This window comes from Osmia bicornis, chromosome 9, assembly GCF_907164935.1.
Source record: "Osmia bicornis bicornis chromosome 9, iOsmBic2.1, whole genome shotgun sequence".
Lineage (NCBI taxonomy): Eukaryota > Metazoa > Arthropoda > Insecta > Hymenoptera > Megachilidae > Osmia > Osmia bicornis.
Genome location: NC_060224.1, coordinates 5809996 through 5830921, shown reverse-complemented (window position 1 = coordinate 5830921; position 20926 = coordinate 5809996). Strand labels below are relative to the sequence as shown.

The window sequence follows — 20926 nt, the reverse complement described above, 5'->3', positions numbered from 1 at the left end:
AGAATCGATCTTTTTCAAGAACCATTTCTGATGACAGTGCCATCCAAAGGGTATCGTATTAGGTTGCTGGGAAAAATAAATGGATAGTCATCTGGCCCCATGAAAGCTCTACGAACACGTTCTAACAATATTCCAGCTAGGCATCAATATCTGAATTTGTTCAAAAGTTTGAAGTACTTTAACATCGAGCACCCTATGGTGCACCCAATGGCTGTTTTAAATTGATAATGACGTAACCTTTGATACGGTGTAAAATCGTACACCTGTGCAACAGCTTGTTGCAACAAAGAAAAGCTAGCTCGCTTGTTGGAGGTGCGAGTTTGAGAGACGCTGGCCCATTGTGTACACCTGGGGGGCTAGTAAAGCTTGTCAGAGTTGAGCGCACACAGCCGGGAGTCCGTGTTTCCAGCTAGCTGGAATTAGGAAGCAGAGTGTAGAGGAGGAACAGCTTCTTTCCTCTGGGTAGAAGAAACATGAACACTGTGCAGCCGGTGTGTGGCCCACTGCCAGAGGCTCTGCCAAGAAATATTCCAACGGAGTCGCTCGCTTTTCGTGCTGGATAACGATTCTAATCTTCCTCCTAGTGCATTTTTACTGCAAACTGCTGCGATCATCGGTCGCAGAGGTTGTTACAGGCATCCAGATGATTATCGACGTCCTCGCGGTTGAAATAGGAAATACAGAAGGGAAACGCGGTTCTCCATTCGCGTGCAGCTAGACGAAAGCGTAACGGATTGGCGAGCAAATTTACTGGCATTCGAAATGAACCCAGAAACGCAATAACGTTATCGCCGGACATATTGAATATCAGCGTTTCCATTTAGGCACACGCAACGAGTAATTGCGTCGTTATCGCGGCACGCTGTCGATTAAAGGGCAACAAGTTGCCGCGGTTCGTTGCCGCGCCCAGGGAAAAACACAGGGCTTTGTTCGGTGTACGCGATCCGCTCGGGTATCGCTCGTCGAGGATTTATCGACGGCCTTAATCGAGTTCCGAAGAGCAATCATAGATTCTGATTGCTGTTTAATAATTCGAACGATGGGGTAACGCGTGAACGTGTTTCAGCCGACCTGGCACAGTTTGTAAAATTACAGAACAGTACCGCTTGTTCGGTATCGTTAAACAGCCAACATTTCCTTTCACATATGCGTTCGATTTACAACCACCTGGGGATTTCAATAAGTATATTTGCCCCATTTTTTATCGTCCATCGTTTCGTCATCTTCAGATCAATCCCACGTTTCACGGTAACCATAGATCGATTTCAATCACCTTACATTCGATCCAGTTTCTAGTTTCGCGAAACGGAACATCAGGATATCGCGTGTGTCCCGATTGACGTTCGAATGGAAGGAACATCGGTGGTTGGGGTCACGCGAACACCGTGTTTCCTTACGCGCCTGTGCATACAACACGGTGTGCATTTACAGGAAAGCCGAGGAACGATATAGCCGGTGTACCGCGTGCATATGGATGCGCATAATTACGAAAGTGATGTCGGCCAACGGTCTTCTCTATCCGGCTACCGTAAGGACGTACGGGTTTTCGCGTATCCGAGCCGCGGAGTACAACGACCGCATACCGCGGCTTGATATGCAATGTTTAATGAATAGCTCCTCGCCGGCTGCCACGCCAGGAAGCCAGGCAAGTTGACATCCGTGAACGTACCGCGTAAAACGCGGAATTATTCATGTAACGATTATTTTCTGACCGTGGATAGAAATTACCACGGCACCGTGAATAAGTGAACAGGACGGTGATTCGCGGCTGAGCGATTAAAACGGGAACCGTGTCACTTTTAATGGTTACAATTCGCTCGCGATCTGTCCTGTTATCGTTAAAATTGTTCGCTCGGTTACGAATTAATAATTTCAACAACGCTCGAAGCGTGGAAAGTTTGAAATTCATACTCGAGTCTATAACGAGAACGACGATACGCTGCGATGTATGAAAGTGAGAAATAATTTACAGCCGAGCTATGGACATCGTAAAACACAATATTTCCCTGGTGCCACCAAAGCGCGTCGCTTTAAAAGTTCGTAATCACTTTGGAGCGTCGCTGACAAGCGGATTAACGTTTAATAACCGTTCATCGTCGGACCAAGAACTGACCAGCTTAGAATTTTTTTTTTTAAAGAGAATTTCTTTCTCACCAAATTGTACGAATTCTTCGGTCATTCTATCTCCAGTTCATTTGATCTCGCATCGATGAGAACTCGATCAGAGAGCTTCTAGCTGTTCGTTTGACCCTTTGACTCTTGGTAGCTCGATCTCGTTTGATCTTCGCCCGCCACGGCCTTTCCCGGGGGAGTCGGTTTCATAAATGACCAGTGAAACTTTCCTCGAACGAGTAACTTTTAATTTCGCATTGACGTTCGCTTCAACGACGACCGAGAGAAGAGGAAGAAGAAGGCCGGTTTAATAAGCCGCGGCGTTTCCTGCGGCCGCCAAACTATAACTTTAAAAGCCGGCAAACGAAATTTCTACGGCAGTAAACTTCCCGTTTGCCGCGTGATTTTCACCCGTGCTCGACCTTCTTCTCTTCAGACGCTGCTCCTTTCGCAGCTTCGTTACCCTCGCGATTAACTTTCTTTATCTTCATGTAAACTTTCTCAACATTTTTCGATTGTTTTTATTTTTCCCTAGCGCTCCTCTTCAGCCAGGGAGAACGATGTGTCACGTGTCTGATAATTCATTGACCTCGATCACTCGTAGAAGCAAAATACACGAGAAACCGAAAATAACTCTCTCGAATTTCATACGGAATCTCGTTGAATTCACCGGAAATTTTCTCCGTTAAGTAGTTTCACATCAATTTACTCTTGGTACGTAAAATCGTAATTAGAAGCTGTTAATATCTGATCCTACGTTTCGTCAAAGCGCCACTTGGATGTTTACTCATTAATTTCTCAAACGAATGAGGCTCACCACTGCTCTCGTGGGAAATTAAAATCGTTTACAGCTGTTACTCGCATCGAGAGTTTCTCTCTTATGGTGATTTCGGTAATTAATCTTCCATAGCTCTCGAAGAGATGCATTTACACTCGCGAGTCTAACGCGATTCCTACGCAGGATAAGATTGTAACGAACGCTTTCTGTCGGGATGCCTGGGTTCTGAATGAATAAGGCTGCCCTTTCCGGTGTATCTCGAAGCGATGCGATGGTTTCCGCATCGCTACGAAAGAGGAGGCTCCTCAAACAGACTTAATCGCGGTGCAGAGCAACCGGCGCGGATAGTATTCGTTATAAATTCTCAGTTGAAAATCGCAAGCGTGCTGCTTCGGCTTCATTTTCTCCCCGTTAGCCCTCGCTGGCAGTATTTTCCATGCTCATCCGCCAAGGGAAACCCTTGGTCACGTTCGCTCTGGAGGACTCCTTTCCTCGTTATGCACAAAGACAAGAGGAATAGAGCCGTGGCACGGGACTCGCTCATACAGTCTCTTTGTGTTGGTGTGTCGCAACCGGACACACTCTGCTCGCGACATATTCTACGCCCTCCTTTTCTTTCACCGCCCACGCATCCTCCACGAGAGCTTTCTTCCGCTTCGCTTTCTCTTTTAACCTCCGCGATTATTGTATCTCTTCCTTAACGGCCGATGTTGCTCTTGCCGCGGACACGTTAACGAGCTAACAACGTAACGATCGCCGTTGGCCGTGCCGTTACGCGCGTGTGTTTACTCGCTCCCCAACGTGGCTGAGCAGACGCGTGTATCGTTGGTCAGTTTCCCTGAGAATCCACCAAATGTTGGGTACGACACGCCACGTTAGAGAAACAATTTACCTCCTATGTTCTCAACTCTGTTCTTAACGTTTTTTATTCACTATCGCGTCAGGGGGTAACGTTGACAGAATTTTGGAAAAATTTCAACTTTTTTCTACACCTTCTTCACTTTGTTATTGTAATTTTTATTTTCCACGAAATGCATTTCTGCTGTTCGCAAAGCGTCGGGATGAAAAGTTCGAACAAGTTGTTGCATATTTGATTTTAAAGAATGCCCATGAAACTTTCGTTGGTTAAAGGATAAATTAACGTTAACGAACTTTCACACGTATATTTAACCGAACTTTATCCGGTTGATATCTACCGACGCGAGTATAGTTTCTTGTTCGTTCTTGCTGATTTACCTCCCGGTAGGAAGAAGGATGATATTGACTTTTCTTCGGGGGATGAAATGGTAATCTAACGCTATTAATAGTAACGTCGGAGTTCGCGACAAGAATTAAAAGGGCACCGAGAAGCTCGGCGAAACACAACAGGTTGAAATATGTATACAAACGAGCAGGGTCTTCGGAAAGTTGATTCAAGCTTCGCCGGTATGGCATCTGAATTGCAAATGTTTCCCATGCAGAGCCGCAGTATTTCTTGGCCCCGTCGAAGGGAAATATTTATGACGTCGATGCCATCCGTGGTCGCTTTATCATTTCCCTGTCGCCGACAATGCACCTGCACGCCGGCGCGCGACTGATTTCATTTCGCTAATTGAAAACTGACTGATTTAGCCTCGATACCGAACACGAGCGGATATTATTATCGATTCGATTCCAGATTATTGAACGGCACCCTCTTCGTGTACCTACCAGCGAAACATACTTTCCATTTTAATTGCCGAAAATAAAAATTAACTATACACGACGAAGTTCTTCGATTCATACAAATTTTTAATAAGAAATTAGCCATTACTTTTGCATTTATGAAACAATTAAAATTCAAATTTTATCTCGCGAAATAATAACTGGAAATCAATTTAGCTAATTATCCTTCCATTTCGTTCGTTGAAAATGGAGAACTGGAATTCTATCCTTTCACGATAACGATTTAATTGAATCCCGGTAAAAGGACAATCTAAAAAATGCCATCAAAGGTTAAAATTCCTCTCCAAGGTGGCAAAATGAAAATAAAACTTTCCAGCATCGCGTACACATGGATAAAGGCGCAACACGCGACTCAATCGGAAATGCAGCAAAAGGAAGGAAGTGGAGTTCGCCAGCAACGAGTCGACGCTGGAAACTAACACCACCTGCACCCTTTTACTCTTCGACGCTTCTTCTTTCGTATCCTGAAAACTAGCCGCGGGCAACTAGCCAGCGGGTATTAAAAGCGGAAACTGCAAGCGGAACCGGACACGGAAGCAGAGAGCCGGAACGGAAGCGACCCGTTTGCCGCCACTACGACGAAACCGACGTCCCTGACTTCCGGCCGGACGAGCGATCCTGCGGGATTAACACGTCCCTGGACGCTCCGTCTCGGAAACACGAGATCCTTTTACAATCTACTAACAGCGAAACTATAGTTTTACTTTTGCTAAGTTATCAGAACACCCTGAAAATAATATCTAACATATTAACCCTTTCGAAAGCAAAACCAACTCTCACCCTTGATTATCCGAAGAGTATCATTTTTTACTTTCGAATACAATACTTGCAATTAATCTTCTTGGTGTACTCACGACCTCGGTCGTGCAATTTCCACAAAACTATACGACATTTCTCCCTGTAGCACCGTCGTTGACGCGCGAAGGTGTCCATGACCATAAAGCACGCGTCACAGCTGTGTAATACTCGACCAGAAAATATGTTTCCCGCGGCGGTGCTGGATTATTTCATGGAAACCGGAACTCTCTAGTTCCCAGTGCAATTTTTTTTATGTAAATGGAACGTGAATCTACATATTTCCGGGGAACGATCGGCGAAGGTTACCGCTTCTTTTTCGTATTCCATAGAAGGAAGATTCGATTTTCTTTCGAGAAGACATTGAAAAGAAAAATGGTAAATGAAATGGTTTGGGACTTATGAACGACCCTGTATATCCACCCTTCGCACTAGAACGGTGGCATAACGGTTATTAACCCTTACACCCCTCTCGACGAGAGGTAGGTTACCCCGTTTGGCGTTTGTAAGAGAGACGCCGGCAGGAAGGATGGAAGAAGGATAAAGAGGAAAATGGAAACGGATTACGGTGCAACCAGTCGATCAATCGAGGGATGAATTGCACTTGAACGGTAATCGGAAACCAGCGAAGGAGGTACACGGACTTGAAGCCACGAGACACGACTTTAACAAGGAGCAGAGAGAAAGAGAGAGAGGCACGCATGCACGGAAGTGGAGACGAACGAGCTGGAAGAAACGGAAGTTGGTGGAAGGGGTGAAAAGAGGAGCGCGAATCGATCGAGAAGTTAATTTGATCGTTTCTACGCGAGAACGAGCACAAAGAGGAGAAGCCTAGAAGCGAAGCTGATTTACGAAGCTGAGAAACCTTCTCCTTTCACAGAAGTGAATTGTACCTCCGCCACCATTTCTCTTTAGGTTAAAGGAGTTGTCTTCTCTTCGCATCTACAATGTTTCTCGCGAAGGAAACCTGATAATTAATGAGAGAATAGAGTTTATCGCGTCGAGTTTAATCACCTGGATATATGTTGTTCATTCGAATTAAACTTGATGACTTTACAGTGTCTCAGTCATTGTAATTTTATTAATTCCTATTACCACCAAATTGTTAATGCCGTTCTAATCTACCACCAAATCGCTGTGCAAATATCCGTTTCACCGCATCGAGTGCCAAAAAAAGAAAGAAGAGGAAGAACCGCGAGGAAAATATAAATGACAAAATTTATAAAACGTCGCGCATCGATCTACATCACGGGCTACATATTTACTCGAGTTCGTTTCAATCTCGCTAATTACACATTAAAATGATATCAGTTAATATTCATTAGTCGGTCGAGAAACTTTTCGAATACACGTCATTCGCTTTTGTCCTTCCTCTTCCTTCCACCGGCGAACCGCTTCATTCGTTTACCGAGCGCGCATTCCCTTTCTTTCACCCCGTACCCCGACCTCTTTTCATATTAAACTCGGCCAATTAGAGTAATTGAAGAATGAATAAACGTGCTCGTTGTTCCGCGCGAACTCACGCGACCGTGAAACCCCACGGTGACGCCGCTACCCTCTATTACTGAATTGCTAGCGGCTCGTGCTCCTGTTACAATCCAATTTCCCGCATATTCATAGACGAGAGGGAACGTGTTCGCCAAGAGAAATCGCGAGAAAGGCTGCTTCAACGTTAATGGACTGCTTCGCGAAAGGAACCGTCCAGCTGGACAACGTCCTGTGAAAAAAAGCACGCGTGATAAGTGTAAAAAGAAAGTTTTCGTTGAATAAAAATTATTCCAACAAGAGTTGAAATGAACATCGGTTTGGCGGATCGATAGCTCGACTCGACGCGTGGTTTCTCGCAGAAATCAAGGAATTTCCGGAATACGAAACAGTAAAAACACCGGTGACAGGTGGCACTCGGTGCAGCCCGGACGCGTTTTTTCCCTCCTTCTGCTTTCTTTAATATTTATCCTATGCAGATGTATGAAAATTCTCAGCAGTTTAGCCTGAAAACTACACCTCCGTGCTGTCTCTGCATTTGCATTCGTCCTTTCTCGGCAACGATTCAGCCGGAAGTGCGGCAATCGCGAGGGAAAAGGAAACGACGTTCGATCGCGTCTAGTCGAAAATTATTTAAACGTCACTACCTGCGTCTGGCTCGACGTGGAAAAGGAAAATAGATGGCTAACATAATGACGAGAGAAATTAGAGAGGCGACTTTACTCTGCGCGCACAGCGTGGCTCGGGTAAAAGTTCTCACACTCCATTAAGTATTTGTGGCGGTCGGTGGAGCGTGGTAGGTAGGTGCGAGACTATGGCAATTTTCTCGGGTTAAATAGAGAAAAATGTGCCGCCAAGTTTTCAAGTTCTTACGCCACGCCAACCACCTTCCGTATTTTTCGTACCGACGATCGCCCCTGTAATTTCGCATTGAAAATTCTCTCCTAAAACACCATCGATTACCCGTGGAACGTTGCCACGGACGTATTTAATTGCGGTGGTAAATCCCGATTAAATAGCTAGCCAGTTTTATCGTATCCCATCGGAAACAATCATAAAATTATAAAATCCTAGGTTGAACGCGCAACGAAATTGGTAACCGTTTGAAACAACGTCGGCGTGATTAATACGACGATTCGTTTTATCAGCGTCGCTCGGTTATCGGGCCACGACGTTAAACCGAGACTGACGAGCTATTTCATCGTCCGGAAAGAAGAGAGGAAAAATCCAAAAAGAGTGGGAGTGTGAAAATTATAACTGACGTACATGGCGGCGATTCAATTTACCCGTAAAATAAATCATCGACGGAGAAAACGTTGAACGGCCGAGCCCGATTAACTATTAAAAATAACCGCGATGAACTACTTTCTTTTTTCCTATACTGAATACTTTGCTAATACCAGGGAAGATCGTTTCACCTTGCTTCGGTCCGTTTCATTCGGCTCGAATGGAAGAGTCGCGTGTGGGGAGTTGGACGCGGTCTCATCGATTCGGAAACATTAACAAACGGAACGTGGCAGGGCCGATGCAAAGAAACATTCCACGGGATGAATCGTATCGTTCCGTGGTGCCGGTTGAAGAAAAAAAGAAAAGAAAGCCACGCGATGGCAGGGGCGGAAGCTCACGTTCGTCGATAGAATTCGAACAAGAGACGAGGGAATAATAGGAAGGGGTACACAGCCGAGAATTTTTCCGATCACGATTGAAAAGTTCGCGTTCGAATGTTTCGTTATTCATGGCGGAATTATTGGCTGCATTACCATTAAACATGGTTAAGGATTCCGGGGACAGAATCATTTCCGAGTGGCCATAGCCACGGTGAATCGATTCCCCGTTCGGCCAACCTCTTTTCTCAAAGTTCTCAGCCACGCAACTACAACCGGCTAATCTCGAGACCGCGATCGCTCCGCGGCTTTCTTCCTTCCCTATTTTCTTTTTTTTTTTTGTTCACCCCTTTCTGCTTCCTCTGTCTTTCTTCGTGGCTTTTTAAGCGCCGTTCCTCACGCGTCGACTTCGATAAACCACACACGCTCGCGGTTATGTAACTGAACCGTATCCGCTCAAAGCTGTGTTTCTACGCTCGCTATTTTCCACCTTATCGCCGTGTCGGGCTTCATTTATTACGTGGACGAGATCGTCGGGCTACCCCTTTTATCGTAACGTACCCCGCCGAGCTGGCGGCTTTAAGATGCTTAAATTCTTTTTACACTGCCAGGGCATTGTTTAAAGTCGGCCTGATAATCGCCTCTTTCCGCGTTCAGAAAAACGAAGCTCGAATATTTCATATAAAAAGTTAATACCAAAATTTTGGAGTTTTTTTATTACGGTCACTTTTAACGGAGAGGAAGGAAAAGTTAATGAATCATCTGGGAGAAGATTTCAGGAGAAAGGTCGAAGAGATGAGACGGAAGACAAAGTTTCGAAGAAGTCGCGGGGACGGAAATTGATTTTTCTCCCAAACGGAATATTTCACGCTGTACACAATCCGCGCCATCAGACTGTAGACCGTAATCACCGAGTAATTACCCAACCAGCGTTCCCGCAGGAGATTCTCAAAGGTATAAAAGTGAATAAAGGAAGCTGCTCTTTGGACAGAAGGGTCTCGAGGGGATTGACATGGCAAGAAAAGAGGAAACTGTGGTATTATGGCAATGAGCAGCCTGAGATAACGAAGAAGATGCCAGTCTGCGACGAGCACCCGAACCGTAACATTTAAAACAGATCAGAAAACTTGATTTTCGTAAAGGAAAAGCCTTGAGGATGTAATGAAGCGAAGTAACTGCAAAGAGGAAATTTTCAAACTGTGCTCGAGGATCGCGAAATTTTTAATTAAATCAATCTGCTACTCTACAGGGTGCATTAATTAAAATCTACGTAATGAATAAAACGATTACGGTTGATTGTACATCATAAATTTTAACACGAAATTGTAATTAAAAAAGTGAAAAAAGAAAGAAACAAATTCAGTGTCTCTCGAAAGAGAACTTTGTAACGATATGGATATCGCGTTCGAACTATTATTAATAAGTGGTCGAAAGCACGTTGGACGCACTAAGGGGAAGATTAGCGTAACGGTGATCGCGCTAATGAATCCATTTAATCCCGGTATGATTTAAACGGAGTAATTCGGAATAAATTTCCTTTACAGTCGGTGTTTCTCCTCCATGCAAGCATTCTCGTTTGCAACGAGCATGCAAGCTGAATAGCACCCGTACTGCTGGTAAGTTAAGATTTTTCTGAACGAGAACAGAGTTAAATAACGCGTCTCACGGGAAACTTTCGGAATAATACCATTCAGAGAGGGTCGAGCGAAGTTACAAAACATCTCTCCGCTCGGTTACGAACGAAATGAAATAAGTGGAAAAACCAGAAAGAGAGGAAAAAGTGATACACACTTTTATTCGATTAAATAACACGATTAATAATGCTGTAATTGTTAAAAACGCAGCTAAAGGCACGAGTAGCTGGAAGACGAGGGAAAGTAATTAAAAAAGTATGAACCGAGCGCTGTCTACTGAAATAAAATGGCGAAACTTCTACGAAACTTCGAATCTAACGAGCGACTGGCAAAATTGTCGAACTTTTACGAAGCATCGGACCCTTTGAAGCTAATCGATCGAGCTACTCCCTTTTGAGGTCCGACCTCTTTCGCCTAATTTCAGTCCCTCCGACCAATCGAATTTAGCTGACATTCGAGAACGTTGCACCGATTTACCACGAATCACAGTATCCTTACAACTTTCTTTACTGTCACTTCCTCCATTCTCGTCGATTTAGTTCAGACCGTTTCCATTTTATTCCATGAAAAATGCGAGGAGACTGTACGACTCGGTCAGGGAGTGCTGCAGAGAAACTCAATAGATTCTTTTACATTTTTCTACGCAATCATAGATTCAGATATTCCTTCTTGCGATAAAACACTTCGCTTTTTAACGAGAATATTACAGAAATCTCTTTCCATTTTCTCAATTTCATTTTCTTTTCAAAGATAGTCTCTTCCCGAAGAAGAAAGCTGACAATTTTGTTACGCCGTACCATTTCTACTTCTCGTGACTAGAGAAAATGTAAATTCAAAGTAAACCAATGCTCGGTTCTGTTCGGGGAAAGAAAAGATGTTTCAATCTCGCCGAAAATCTCGGATAATGCCGATGTCGCGACCTGTGTCGGACATTTTGCAGAAAGAAACTCTCGCTCGAGTCTCTCTATTCAGCCGAACAAAGGTGCTTCTTTAATTGTGGCCCGGTATAAAGCGTGTTTGTCGGCGATGCTTTTTCGCGCCGACCTAAATCGAAGCAAATGCTTTCCATTTGTTCTCGCATCGGGTGCTACACGTTTTGGTACACCGCGAAACGGCTCCCTTCGGTACGTTTCGGAAATATTTCTAACCGGACAACGATTCCCCTGACGGGTGGAGGAACGCGTAAACGCGAGCCAAGCGACGATGATCGTCCATCGAACACGATAAAAATTTACGACTGCTACGAATTTTTCTGAAACGAATATTTCGAACATTCGAAAAAAAGAAAAAAGAATATGTCAAGTTGCAGAGAAAATAAAATGAAAATATAAAATCCAATTTACCATGAAAGTTTTCTCCACAATACCATCTATAAAAGCTAAATCTCCAACGCTTTGTGTACGCGGTATTATGTATGACGGGTCATTAAACTTTCGCGACTCGCCGCATGAAAAACTTTTATCAATTTATTATTTCAACCATGATAGGGTGTACTCTTTTTTTTCACCAACGTCCACGTCGTACATCACGCGTTACCATACGTCGACATCGGTTTTAGGATAGAACGATGGGGAAATATTAGCTTCGGGGTTGTGCTCCAAAGTTGCGCCACGAAAGCTTTGCCGACACGTGCCATTAAAATGGATCCAGCCTCGTTTCGCAACAAGTTCCAAGTATCTCCGGGATTCGGTGTCGCGTGTGTGCTGTTTTCCCGTTGCCTCGACAGAGATTTCAGTTAATGACAGTGCATTTCTGTCAAGTGTACGCGCGAGTTTAATGCAACCCTGCGCGACACGCTTACCCCTCTCGCCCGTTTCTCAGAAGTTTCCCTGATTTTCCACGAATTCGAGCATACCGTGTTACACCAATTCAGTCATTTCTACGTCGGCGAATTGTATCGCGAGTTTCCTTGGCATTCACGGGTCACTTATCCGAATGTCGGTGAATTCGCGAGCAGACCGATTTGCTCCTCCTTTTCCGTGCACACCGAAATTGAAAAGTAGGTTGTAAACGCATCGTGTAAGTGGCTGCTCGGATGTTTTCTCTCCGGCTTACCTGGGAGCCGTCTTTCAGACGATTTTTCCCCTCTGCTAAAGTTTCAACGACCAAGAATTCAAGCCCTATTTCATGCAAACTAGTATAGCATTCATGTTCGATGGAACGTCGAACGATTTTCATGACTGCCTTTCCCTTAAGATGAAAAATTGATTTTGGCAACGAGCTACGAATAACGATCCCGATAGAATGGATAACGTGGTTTCATTCCATGGATATCTCGTTCCAGGAACACCGTATAATAGGACGGTTCGGCTCGGTTCGTCGCATTTTTTGATAATGATACACCGTGTCCCTGCCAAGTATGTAAATCAGGCGTCATGGAAAATGTATCGGGCACGATTTTCCAAACGAACCGAGGCAGCCGTATAACGTTTCTTAAACGTTGTTTATTTGCTGTACCGATAATAGAAGTGTCTTCGTTACGGGATACAAATTTCCGAGGGGATTTATTCAAAGACCTTCCATGCTGGGCTACGATCCAATATTACCAGCATCATCCGGAACGACGCTAGACTTTCTTCTTTTACGATTTAACCTGAGGATCGACAAACGGGATCGCGGATCCAAGACGCAACGTTGAAACGTGCCACGCTATCTAAGGTTATTTAAACTAGAACGTTTCGTTTAATCGATTCTTGCGTTTCTTCGATGGCGTCAGCGTTTCGTTGCGAAACCTTAACCGGGTTTACGATCCGAACGTGACGATCGCTAGAAACAACAATTTTCGCCCGTTCCATTTTCCATGCCCGAACAATTACTTCTAGAGCTGCACCGTTTCTAGGCTCGCAATGAATGGCGTAAAGTTTGTCGTAAACCCGGCCAGAACTGAGTCCAACCGTCTTTAGTCAGTGAATTTCCCGCTATGAAACAGCATACCAATTAACTGCTCTTGAATTTGCGCAACGCTGTAACACTCTTACCGTGCTCGCTGCGATACACAGACGAGATCACGTTTAACAGAGATGAAATTCAGAAAAGGAAGCAATAGCGGCCGACATTTGCATCGACGAAGAATGCAACCTAAATTCACGGCCGTGAAACAAACCGCAGCCCCATCTCGTTGCAACGAGCAGCGAACTACAACGTGTAACGAGCACCAGAGAGTTTCATTTTCGAGGATCCTTTACGTCGGATCTGAAGAGACATTCAAGATTAAATCGGCTTTACTCGTATTCACGTGTTTCCTGTTTTTCACAAAGACTCGTATTTACCGAAAGATTACGGAACATTCGCGTATCCGGGGTTTCAAGGCAGCGCAGTAAAGTCACCGAGAGAGCTTTTAAACAGAGGTCTCCCAAAAGGTTTACCTGATCGAAGCCAAGTAAAAAATAAATTTAATTAAAATGAATAAACTAGAAACGTTCGTCTCTAAATTTCAAAGTCTTCGCTTTCTCTGTTCTTCATTTGTACCTACTTTTAAAAGCAACGATTCTAAGAAAGAAAAAGGAGGAGCGAAGAGAATAATGGTGTTCAAGAGATTGGACTTGGAATTTGATTGTAGAAAGAAAGCGCTTCTCCAAGGAATAATTCCTCAAGGAAAGTTTATTAAGAAGGTCTTTCTTATCCCGGCTAGTTCCACGATCGTGGGCATCGAGGCCAGGAGATTCCCACCTGTTCAGGTAAATCGGATTTCCTCGTCGAGTGTTTTAACGCGAGAAGGAACGAATCTTTGCTTCGTTATTTACACAAAGCTCGCACAAAGAGGCCGAGGAACGAGTTGAAACAGACGTTGACGAGGTGAAAAGAGCCGGTGAGGTTCGGTTTGGAAAATTCTCTCTTCATTTGTAAGGGTCCTTCTGACAAAGAGATAAAGGAACGAGGATTCTCGAGCGAATGAAATTTCGCGAAAGGAAACGTGAGCTTCTCGTGGCCAAGATTGCACACACCGTTGCTTATTTCCACGACGTCGTCGTCGTCGTCGTCGTCGCGACGAAACGAGCGCCGCGAGCTCGAATTAGCCGAAAGCCGTCCCGATCGTCGGGACAATGGCGTATAAAGAAGCGAACCGCAATTCGAAATACCTTGGCAATGCAGTTGTTACTTACCGGTAGCCAAGAAAGAATGCAATTACGCTGGATTCGAGTTTGTTGTCTCTTGGAAAGGGATCGTTTGAAACTGGAACAGCTCCTTTTGTCCCACTAATTTCCTTTGGTTGCCCCCCTGTTTCTCCTTCAAACTCTGTAAAACAAGAAGGAGCAACAGCTTTAGTGAGTGCTTGCGGTGTAATCAATGAAGTTGACTATGGTGCCGCGTAACCGGTGATACGAGCTAAGAAAATAACTTGAAAAAGGTGAAATAACATTTCTTTTTTTACGTCAACTTTTCTTGCAATAAAACCGATACCTGCATTTTCTCGTAGTTGCATAAAACTTTAAATCGTTAAACGTCGAAGTAAAAACATATTACATTTCCATTTACTTCGATCACCATGTTGAAAAAAAAAAGAACGAACCTTTATCCTACGATTTATACATTCTTTTTTACGTCCCAATGGAAATCCGTGCCGTCGACTTCGATCAAGTCGTAAAAGGAGAAAAAAAATCGTGTTTGTCAATAGAGAAGACCCGTCCCTGTCACTATGTATGCATCCTCGCTAAACATGGCTATTTTACGACGTTCGTAAAAGGGACACAGTGTATGGATAAAAACAGCGGTCACGTTGATAACGCTAGCAGAAAGAAAGAACGTAAAAAGAGTCATATATCGTTGAACAGTCCCCTTGAAACTGCGTAGCCTGTCTACAGCACCCTCTTCAAAAAATCGTGCCAGCAAAAATATCCCCGCAGAGGAGAAATAAAAATGAGGATATCTCATCAGTTTTAACTGTGATTCGAGTTAATCAGTCGAACACGCTAAGACTACCTGTTTCTTGTTATCCTTTGCGCGATTCCGTTGGAAGCAGAAGGAGAGACGAAAAGACAGAGATCGGTCAGAGCTACATGGAATTCGGAAAATAGCAACGAGAAGAAGATGGTGGAAACTATCAGAGTACCGGAAGAGAAGAGTATGTACAGAGAGGGAAGAGAAAGCAGCAAGTTACAAGGGTTAGGGAAATGCAGCCTCGGGATCCTTTCGAGGTGGGTTTAATCTTGGAGTTCAAGGCTCGACGTTGGCTACATGGTTCCCATGCAGGCAACATAGTGCACGCGAGCGAATAATTGAATCTCGTTGCACCCGGGGCTACAGCTTCCATTGTCGGCTCGTTTGTGCGTATCATCCGTGCCTCGGTTTGTTTTCCATTCGTTCATCGAGCAGAGTTCGTTTCACCCGTGACGGAAGCACCAGGAGCCTCGAGCCACGATAACGAGGAAAAATGTCTGACGAATCTATTGAGAGTAATGAGGTCGATCGCGATGGATTCCCGCTAAGTTCCACTCTCCTCGATGGAAAAAGACACCCCATTCGACTCTATAAAGGTCAATCAGTCTATCTCGTCGAACTCTGCTTTCTTTTTCGATCATTCGAATTTATTTCCGTGGAACGCGATTCGATATGCAACAATTTAACGAATTACGCGAATTCGTGTGGATATACTAACGCTACTATTCGTTATCTATTTTTCATATTTCGATGAATTTTTACGGAAAATTCTGCTGAAAGTTTTAAACGATCAATAACATTCAATCTCTTAGCCATTAACAAATTTCAAAGCTACCGGGACGAGTGGTGCTCGATACGTGCTACGGTCGAAAATCTGCAGCGGATGCGGTATCAGTTTCAGCTATTGCTGAAATACCATTGCGAGAGAATACGCGCAGTTCACTAACAATGAACGGTACTCTATCGAAGCCTCGCGCAATCGATCAAGATGATGGATTCGAATGTTTACCCCCTGATAGACGGTCGTAGGTAAAATGACTTTCTCATGGTTCATTAAACTTTTTACCAGGGGTGCTTTGATCTTGAACTTTCGGAGAGAGATCGTATTGAAAAATAAAAGTAACTCGAAAATCAGAGTTGCATGGAAAACTTTCCAAATTGTCCCCGTACGCTCGTAGGTAATCCAGTTCCAGCAAATAATTTGTTTGCGATCCTCTCGTTGTTTTAAAATATTATATATGGCGTGTACAATCGCAATGGCACTCATAACAGAACCAACCCCATAAATCGAGATTACGCGATAAATAAACAAGAAAAATTGGCAGTATCGCGTAACAGAAACGGTAGGAGTGAAACAGTGGCGTGTCCTGATGGATCGCGTTACGTCGATTTACATACTGGCTGAAAGATTGACGAGCAGTTTCGGCGTGTTGTAATCGCAACGAGCTAGTCTGGTAACGCTAGGCTCCAGGTAACAGCATAATAGGCATAATTGAATAGACCGTGCGCGCATAATTATTCTCGCAGTACACTAGGCCGCGATTACGAAGCAAAACGCGTATTATGCGGTGTACCGTATAGAAACGTTCTCGCTCGGTCATGTACCATCTCCCTTGGCCGCCGCGCCGATGCACGCGGTCCAAAGCGAGGAATAGTTGAGCTGTGTAATTTATCAACTGACCCATTTCCTGAAGTCACGCCGAAAGATCGGAATACCCTGGGAAAGCGTTTCGATTGTTTCCGCCCTCGAGCTCGCGTAACTCGAATTCTCTCCGAATTATTACGCATTCCATTGGCTTACGTTTCATCCAACCCTCTCTTCCGTTCTCTAACCGCGCATTACCTTTTTTTATTGTACTAAAAGATTCCTGTTACGCAACGACGTGGAAGTATTTTGAGAATCGGCCCTGATTTCCGCTACAAAAAGCGAAAGAGAAGTTAGCGGGAATCGATAGAACGAATGAATTATTCGAAAAGTTATCAGCGGGGGTTGAAAACTCCCCCGCGCTTTCTATTTGCCTACCATAATGCCTCCACTTCGTCTTGGACTTCGAGAATCGTTATTCCAGTGTCCTCGTTTACAAAAGCCTCGATACCGCAGGAAATCGTTAGAAAAACGCCGCGGCTCTTTACCGCGTTCTAATTACCAACATAATTAGCGCAATCCTTTCTACGGTGACGGTAATCCGACGCCTAACTACCCTGACGGAAGAACGGGAAGCAAAGGCAGGACAGGGTGTATTTGGATCTCGTTAATCGGTGTTTAAAAATAACGAGACTGCCGAACACGGGGATCGCGTTTCGAAGAGGTGATCCATCGATCCTCTGAAATTGAACGAAACACGAGTTGACGGTCTCGAATTATTGGCGAAAGGCAGGCTATCCTCGTCAATTCCTGCTGAAACGTTCGGTCGTTATGGTTCCTCATTATAGGACGATATTAATCGCTTTTGCGCGGCTTGTTACCGATCGTGATTCGACGTTCCACTCTGTCTCTTGTTTCCCTTTTTACCAAACTATCAAAGGTGATCAAAGGACCCATCCATACTGTATTTCCACTTTTATATTAAAGGGACCTGTGTTATCGTCAAAATACAAGGGACGTTATAGAAATTCAGAGATTGAATTCCTGTGCAATAGATATCAGGTGGATGTAAAATCCAATTCACAGACAGAATTAATTGGTAAATATGCTTGCAAATAAACGCAGCGAACCGATAACCATCGATCGTCTTGGGAGTAGAAGAAAAACAGAGTGCACTGTTTCCGACAGCTCCAGTTGACAGAAATAATTCAATGATTTTCAAGCTGGTGAAATACGAGCGGAGAAAAAAGCCGGGGACGTGGATGCAGTTTCCATCGGGGAGAGAAACGTCGGGAAATGAAATTACCCACGGGCTAGGCGAAATTTCTGCAACGATCGAGTCACCGCTGACCCGGCTGACCGGGAGAAAGAATCCTGCGACCGGCGTTGAACGACGCGTACAAATAACGCTTTCGCGTGCGACGTCGTTGAAATCCCAGGACAATATGGGCGCGACTAAGATATAAAGCTAGACAGCGAAACGTTAATGGAAAAAGATTAGTCTGTACCGTCGAAACGAATCCACTGCTCGAGTTATCCTGTTTCGCGTGGAAAAGGAAGACATGGTCGCGACGGTGATTTATCTTTCAATTTTCAAACGCTGGACGAAACTTTTAAAAGTGAAAAAATTACGATTCATAGGAGGGAATGTTTGCGAATTCTGTACCTCTTGATGATCAAATAACACACAACGAAATTTCTAAACCTATCGTTTCAAACGCCTGAAAGTTCGGTGAATCGATCAGAGTTGTTCCAAAGGTATTTCAACTTCGATGCCGGGGTAATCAGGCGTTTCGATTCAACCCTACCAGCAATCAGTTTCGGAGAAATTCATAACCGAAGCAGTGTCAGTTGATCGGTTAGTCAAGGATGGAGGGTGGAATACTTCGGAACGACCAAGTTCGGGAAAATCTGAAATTCGAGCAATTAGAGGGAGCCCGTTCAATGGGATCACAGTTTAGTTGGAAACAATTAAGATAAGCGTATTCGAGCTACACAATTTTCGTGATACATTCGGGCGAATTAAAATATCTTGGAAATTTAATTTCAAGTAATTAGATGATAACGAAAAAAATAAACGAAGAACATGAATACGTGTGTCTGTTGGTTACTGGTTAATTATACGAAGGTAGCCGACTCGTAGCAGTGGAATGATAAAATACGAGTCTCGAGTGAACAGAATAATACTATTTACGTACAATTATATTACAAGGCCGGTAATTATTTTCCACGAACATATACCAAGGATATAACGTTACGTAAAACTATAATAACTCGCTACAATGTTGCACGGTTATCTGGCGAAAAGCGAAGCGACGATTCGTTGCTTAAAATTATACGTTACTTTTTTGTTGCACTTTCGCTTGTTATCTTTATTACAGCCGGAGGCACTTTGAAAAAGAAAACCCTCCTTTTATTACGGGCCGCTTATCGCGAATGAAATTATCATTCACCCGCCGCGGTCACCCTTATGCGACGACCGAAAGCTTTCGTTACACCGTATTATTTGATTCGCGCGAATAAATCTATCGCCTTGCGACTTTACACGCGAAAATAAATTGTTCGCGTGATAAAATGCATTACACGCTGTCAAAAGTTAGTACGAGACGGAAATGAAGGTCGGTTATAAGCCGGAAACGTGGAACAGAATGGGAAAAGCAAATGCTAGAAGTAAGACTAATGTTACGACTCCATTGTTGTTTCGAAATCGTGTATACTCGATGCTTTCGTCGAGTTATTATTGTTATTACTATTACGGTTTGTGGCCACACTACAGGCTGGTTATTGTATTTACCATTTTATTACAGCCTCTGTGTTTGCTTAATTAATTCATTGTCCAGTTTGCGCAATAGTCCAAACAAATATCCGCCGGAACGTGATGTGTTTCTCTTTATTTTGATATTATTTTCGGATATTCCAAGAGAGAATCTTTCACTGTTTGAAATCTTTTTTAACCCACTCTTCACCATTTATGAAAGCAATATTATTCCAATTCACCACTTTGCCTGGCAATAAATTAATCTTGGCGACCAGAACAGAATTCGCCCACCGATTTTTTAAAATTTGCAAAAAATCGGTTTCCTTTCGCATGATCTTCCAACGAGTAACGACGTCATTGGTGCACCACGACCGGTTTCCACCATTTCGAATTGAAATTCGCGATTTGCTCGCACGCTTGACAGTTCGAGACTCGCTCACTCGGAATTCCGCTCGCCGATTCCGCTCGACGAACTTGTCATCGCGAACGCTTTGGTTCTCCAGGATAATCCAAGTGGAAATCAATCGTCTACGTTTACAATAGATCGTCTAATTCGATGCTCGATTGCTACGGAGATTACTGGTAACCAGAGCACACAAGCTAAGAACGTACCAACACTTGTACACCCAAGAACAAAAGATTAGCAAGATTATTGTGTTACGAATCAAGTTTGCACAATTCTAGCGAGCTTAAGGTACGCGTTCAGTTTAATCGCGGGGGCGGTTACGTCGGTTAAGGTCGTTTGACTTGGAGATTAGTCGAAAACTCCGGCAGCCCCTTCGCCGACTACGACCAGGTATTTGCCTTTCCGCGCCATAACCCAGGAATTTTGGATCCATCAATCGAGCAACGGTCCGGTTCGAAACGCAACTCGGCGAACACGTTTTTCAATTGTATCGAGGATCGATACGCGTTGGGAAAATTTCATTCGCGTAGCCGGAATTCTTTTCCATAGATGTTTCCGTCGGATCGTTAAATAAAGAACAGCGAAGCGGTTATCGATGCCAACTCGCCTACTATTTCCAGACGAGTGATTCATTAATAATTGAACAACTGTTGATAGGCAATCGATGGTGCTGGTAGAAAAAAAGCGATCAGAATCTGAAACTGCAACGGATGGTGGCGTTGGTCGTTATTCACGTTCGTTCGTCGGTGCCAAAGCGATTTGAATATTTTTCTATTCCCGCTAGCTGGTTTCCGGCGGGACGAGTATGTACGAGAGAAAATCCACCGCTTGCTGAAATTTATACGCATTTGGGGCCCGCGTGCTGCGAAATCGCCGCGGGTTCTTATGCAGATGTATGCGCGTAGCGTATGGTACACGGCGTGCAAACGGTGCAACGAACAGCCCGAAATAAAAGCCCCGCTCTTCGAAAAACGTACGCGCGCACGCGTACCACGTGAGAAAGAGGACAGGAGGTTGCGAGCAGCGTGACAGCATTAAGGTCGGAAAATTGAAAAATACGCGTTTCGCCGTGTGTCTCTCGCGTCTTTATCCCGGTGATGCAAAAATTGTCTCTTCTTTTGAGCGCTTCTAACCTCCTATCCTCCTCTATTTCTCCGCGTTTCCGCCTCTGCCCGCGGCCGGCTACG

At 44.2% G+C, this 20926-nt stretch overlaps 2 protein-coding genes across 3 annotated transcripts in view; one reads left to right on the top strand and one right to left on the bottom strand.

Moving 5' to 3' along the window:
* LOC114879009 (sodium-coupled monocarboxylate transporter 1) overlaps positions 1-20926 on the bottom strand; it is a 150438-nt gene that overhangs the window by 99782 nt on the left and 29730 nt on the right. The window contains exon 2 of the mRNA XM_029193464.2: positions 14216-14348. The gene's annotated coding sequence lies outside the window, so the exon portion shown is untranslated. The remainder of the gene's footprint in view (positions 1-14215; positions 14349-20926) is intronic.
* The window catches only part of LOC114879008 (alpha-2Da adrenergic receptor), a 92918-nt gene that overhangs the window by 47375 nt on the left and 24617 nt on the right, over positions 1-20926 (top strand). The window lies entirely within an intron of this gene.